Source organism: Sebastes fasciatus, chromosome 11 (assembly GCF_043250625.1).
Source record: "Sebastes fasciatus isolate fSebFas1 chromosome 11, fSebFas1.pri, whole genome shotgun sequence".
Taxonomy (NCBI): Eukaryota; Metazoa; Chordata; class Actinopteri; order Perciformes; family Sebastidae; genus Sebastes; species Sebastes fasciatus.
The window spans coordinates 451,781-457,966 of record NC_133805.1 but is presented as its reverse complement, the minus strand read 5'-3'; positions in this window follow the sequence as shown (position 1 = coordinate 457,966).

The following is a 6,186-nucleotide window of genomic DNA, read 5'->3' as shown; positions in this document are numbered from 1 at the left end:
ACACTCTGAAACTCTCCAGTTCCTCCTTTACACTCTGAAACTCTCCAGTTCCACCTTTACACTCTGAAACTCTCCAGTTCCACCTTTACACGCTGAAACTCTCCAGTTCCACCTTTACACTCTGAAACTCTCCAGTTCCACCTTTACACTCTGGAACTCTCCAGTTCCACCTTTACACTCTGAAACTCTCCAGTTCCACCTTTACACGCTGAAACTCTCCAGTTCCACCTTTACACTCTGAAACTCTCCAGTTCCACCTTTACACGCTGAAACTCTCCAGTTCCACCTTTACACTCTGAAACTCTCCAGTTCCACCTTTACACGCTGAAACTCTCCAGTTCCTCCTTTACACTCTGAAACTCTCCAGTTCCCCCTTTACAATCTGAAACTCTCCAGTTCCTCCTTTACACTCTGAAACTCTCCAGTTCCACCTTTACACTCTCCAGTTCCTCCTTTACACTCTGAAACTCTCCAGTTCCACCTTTACACTCTGAAACTCTCCAGTTCCTCCTTTACACTCTGAAACTCTCCAGTTCCACCTTTACACTCTGAAACTATCCAGTTCCTCCTTTACACTCTGAAACTCTCCAGTTCCACCTTTACACGCTGAAACTCTCCAGTTCTACCTTTACACTCTGAAACTCTCCAGTTCCACTTTTACACTCTGAAACTCTCAAGTTCCACCTTTACACTCTGAAACTCTCCAGTTCGTCCTTTACACTCTGAAACTCTCCAGTTCTACCTTTACACTCTGAAACTCTCCAGTTCCACCTTTACACTCTGAAACTCTCCAGTTCCACCTTAACACTCTGAAACTGTCCAATTCAACCTTTACACTCTGAAACTCTCCAGTTCCTCCTTTACACTCTGAAACTCTCCAGTTCCGCCTTAACACTCTGAAACTCTCCAGTTCCGCCTTTACACTCTGAAACTCTCCAGTTCCGCCTTTACACTCTGAAACTCTCCAGTTCCGCCTTTACACTCTGAAACTCTCCAGTTCCGCCTTTACACGCTGAAACTCTCCAGTTCCGCCTTTACACTTTGAAACTCTCCAGTTCCGCCTTTACACTCTGAAACTCTCCAGTTCCACCTTTACACTCTGAAACTCTCCAGTTCCTCCTTTACACTCTGAAACTCTCCAGTTCCACCTTTACACTCTGAAACTCTCCAGTTCCTCCTTTACACTCTGAAACTCTCCAGTTCCTCCTTTACACTCTGAAACTCTCCAGTTCCACCTTTACACTCTGAAACTCTCCAGTTCCTCCTTTACACTCTGAAACTCTCCAGTTCCACCTTTACACTCTGAAACTCTCCAGTTCCACCTTTACACTCTGAAACTCTCCAGTTCCACCTTTACACTCTGAAACTCTCCAGTTCCACCTTTACACGCTGAAACTCTCCAGTTCCACCTTTACACTCTGAAACTCTCCAGTTCCACCTTTACACGCTGAAACTCTCCAGTTCCTCCTTTACACTCTGAAACTCTCCAGTTCCACCTTTACACTCTGAAACTCTCCAGTTCCTCCTTTACACTCTGAAACTCTCCAGTTCCCCCTTTACACTCTGAAACTCTCCAGTTCCTCCTTTACACTCTGAAACTCTCCAGTTCCCCCTTTACAATCTGAAACTCTCCAGTTCCTCCTTTACACTCTGAAACTCTCCAGTTCCCCCTTTACAATCTGAAACTCTCCAGTTCCACCTTTACACTCTCCAGTTCCTCCTTTACACTCTGAAACTCTCCAGTTCCACCTTTACACTCTCCAGTTCCTCCTTTACACTCTGAAACTCTCCAGTTCCACCTTTACACTCTGAAACTCTCCAGTTCCTCCTTTACACTCTGAAACTCTCCAGTTCCACCTTTACACTCTGAAACTATCCAGTTCCTCCTTTACACTCTGAAACTCTCCAGTTCCACCTTTACACGCTGAAACTCTCCAGTTCTACCTTTACACTCTGAAACTCTCCAGTTCCACTTTTACACTCTGAAACTCTCAAGTTCCACCTTTACACTCTGAAACTCTCCAGTTCGTCCTTTACACTCTGAAACTCTCCAGTTCTACCTTTACACTCTGAAACTCTCCAGTTCCACCTTTACACTCTGAAACTCTCCAGTTCCACCTTAACACTCTGAAACTGTCCAATTCAACCTTTACACTCTGAAACTCTCCAGTTCCTCCTTTACACTCTGAAACTCTCCAGTTCCACCTTTACACTCTGGAACTCTCCAGTTCCACCTTTACACTCTGAAACTCTCCAGTTCCACCTTTACACGCTGAAACTCTCCAGTTCCACCTTTACACTCTGAAACTCTCCAGTTCCACCTTTACACGCTGAAACTCTCCAGTTCCTCCTTTACACTCTGAAACTCTCCAGTTCCCCCTTTACAATCTGAAACTCTCCAGTTCCTCCTTTACACTCTGAAACTCTCCAGTTCCCCCTTTACAATCTGAAACTCTCCAGTTCCACCTTTACACTCTCCAGTTCCTCCTTTACACTCTGAAACTCTCCAGTTCCACCTTTACACTCTGAAACTCTCCAGTTCCTCCTTTACACTCTGAAACTCTCCAGTTCCACCTTTACACTCTGAAACTATCCAGTTCCTCCTTTACACTCTGAAACTCTCCAGTTCCACCTTTACACGCTGAAACTCTCCAGTTCTACCTTTACACTCTGAAACTCTCCAGTTCCACTTTTACACTCTGAAACTCTCAAGTTCCACCTTTACACTCTGAAACTCTCCAGTTCGTCCTTTACACTCTGAAACTCTCCAGTTCTACCTTTACACTCTGAAACTCTCCAGTTCCACCTTTACACTCTGAAACTCTCCAGTTCCACCTTAACACTCTGAAACTGTCCAATTCAACCTTTACACTCTGAAACTCTCCAGTTCCTCCTTTACACTCTGAAACTCTCCAGTTCCGCCTTAACACTCTGAAACTCTCCAGTTCCGCCTTTACACTCTGAAACTCTCCAGTTCCGCCTTTACACTCTGAAACTCTCCAGTTCCGCCTTTACACTCTGAAACTCTCCAGTTCCGCCTTTACACGCTGAAACTCTCCAGTTCCGCCTTTACACTTTGAAACTCTCCAGTTCCGCCTTTACACTCTGAAACTCTCCAGTTCCACCTTTACACTCTGAAACTCTCCAGTTCCTCCTTTACACTCTGAAACTCTCCAGTTCCACCTTTACACTCTGAAACTCTCCAGTTCCTCCTTTACACTCTGAAACTCTCCAGTTCCTCCTTTACACTCTGAAACTCTCCAGTTCCACCTTTACACTCTGAAACTCTCCAGTTCCTCCTTTACACTCTGAAACTCTCCAGTTCCACCTTTACACTCTGAAACTCTCCAGTTCCACCTTTACACTCTGAAACTCTCCAGTTCCACCTTTACACTCTGAAACTCTCCAGTTCCACCTTTACACTCTGAAACTCTCCAGTTCCACCTTTACACGCTGAAACTCTCCAGTTCCACCTTTACACTCTGAAACTCTCCAGTTCCACCTTTACACGCTGAAACTCTCCAGTTCCTCCTTTACACTCTGAAACTCTCCAGTTCCACCTTTACACTCTGAAACTCTCCAGTTCCTCCTTTACACTCTGAAACTCTCCAGTTCCCCCTTTACACTCTGAAACTCTCCAGTTCCTCCTTTACACTCTGAAACTCTCCAGTTCCCCCTTTACAATCTGAAACTCTCCAGTTCCTCCTTTACACTCTGAAACTCTCCAGTTCCCCCTTTACAATCTGAAACTCTCCAGTTCCACCTTTACACTCTCCAGTTCCTCCTTTACACTCTGAAACTCTCCAGTTCCACCTTTACACTCTCCAGTTCCTCCTTTACACTCTGAAACTCTCCAGTTCCACCTTTACACTCTGAAACTCTCCAGTTCCTCCTTTACACTCTGAAACTCTCCAGTTCCACCTTTACACTCTGAAACTATCCAGTTCCTCCTTTACACTCTGAAACTCTCCAGTTCCACCTTTACACGCTGAAACTCTCCAGTTCTACCTTTACACTCTGAAACTCTCCAGTTCCACTTTTACACTCTGAAACTCTCAAGTTCCACCTTTACACTCTGAAACTCTCCAGTTCGTCCTTTACACTCTGAAACTCTCCAGTTCTACCTTTACACTCTGAAACTCTCCAGTTCCACCTTTACACTCTGAAACTCTCCAGTTCCACCTTAACACTCTGAAACTCTCCAATTCAACCTTTACACTCTGAAACTCTCCAGTTCCTCCTTTACACTCTGAAACTCTCCAGTTCCACCTTAACACTCTGAAACTCTCCAATTCAACCTTCACACTCTGAAACTCTCCAGTTCCACATTTACACTCTGAAACTCTCCAGTTCCCCCTTTACAATCTGAAACTCTCCAGTTCCTCCTTTACACTCTGAAACTCTCCAGTTCCACCTTTACACTCTGAAACTCTCCAGTTCCACCTTTACACTCTGAAACTCTCCAGTTCCCCCTTTACAATCTGAAAGTATATATGTATATAATATAGTATATATGTATTTAATGAGTATATATGTAGTTAATGAGTATATATGTATATAATGTAGAATATATGTATTTAATGAGTATATATGTATATAATGTAGTATATATGTATTTAATGAGTATATATGTATTTAATGAGTATATATGTATATAATGTAGAATATATGTATTTAATGAGTATATATGTATATAATGTAGTATATATGTATATAATGTAGTATATATGTATATAATTAGTATATATGTATTTAATGAGTATATATGTATTTAATGAGTATATATGTATATAATGTAGTATATATGTATTTAATGAGTATATATGTATTTAATGAGTATATATGTATATAATGTAGAATATATGTATTTAATGAGTATATATGTATATAATGTAGTATATATGTATATAATGTAGTATATATGTATATAATTAGTATATATGTATTTAATGAGTATATATGTATTTAATGAGTATATATGTATATAATGTAGTATATATGTATATAATGTAGTATATATGTATATAATGTAATATATATGTATATAATGTAGTATATACGTATATACTACAGTATACGTATATACTATAGTATATACGTATATACTGTAGTATATATGTATATAATGTAGTATATATGTATTTAATGTAGTATATATGTATTTAATGAGTATATATGTATATAATGTAGTATATCTGTATTTAATGTAGTATATATGTATATAAGGTAATATATATGTATTTAATGAGTATATATGTATATAATGTAGTATATATGTATTTAATGAGTATATATGTATATAATGTAGTATATATGTATATAATGTAGTATATATGTATTTAATGTAGTATATATGTATATAAGGTAGTATATATGTATATAAGGTAGTATATATGTATATAAGGTAGTATATATGTATATAAGGTAGTATATATGTATATAAGGTAGTATATATGTATTTAATGAGTATATATGTATATAATGTAGTATATACGTATATAATGTAGTATATATGTATTTAATGTAGTATATATGTATATAATGTAGTATATCTGTATATAATGTAGTATATATGTATATAATGTAGTATATATGTATTTAATGTAGTATATATGTATATAATGTAGTATATATGTATTTAATGTAGTATATATGTATATAAGGTAGTATATATGTATATAATGTAGTATATCTGTATATAAGGTAGTATATACGTATATACTACAGTATATACGTATATACTGTAGTATATATGTATATAAGGTAGTATATATGTATATAAGGTAGTATATATGTATATAAGGTATATCTGTATATAAGGTAGTATATACGTATATAATGTACACTGTTAAGAATTTCCCAGTAAAATAACAGTAAAGAGCTGGCAGCAGGGTTGCCATTATTCTACTGTAAAATTAACATTATTATACTGTCGCTGAAATTTACAGCTTTGTACTGTTAATGAAAAATACAGTATATACAGGTGTTTTGATTAATTTCACAGTATTTTATAGTTAATTTCCTGTTTAAAGATACATTATATAGCTGTTTTTCCCCTTTCTTTTACATTATCTTACTGATTTGTTTTAATGCACTATTTAGGTTGTATTTTTTACATACATTTTAATAAACATTATTTTTTGCCTAGATGAATCGACTTAGCAGGTTACAGACAAAGGAATAGTC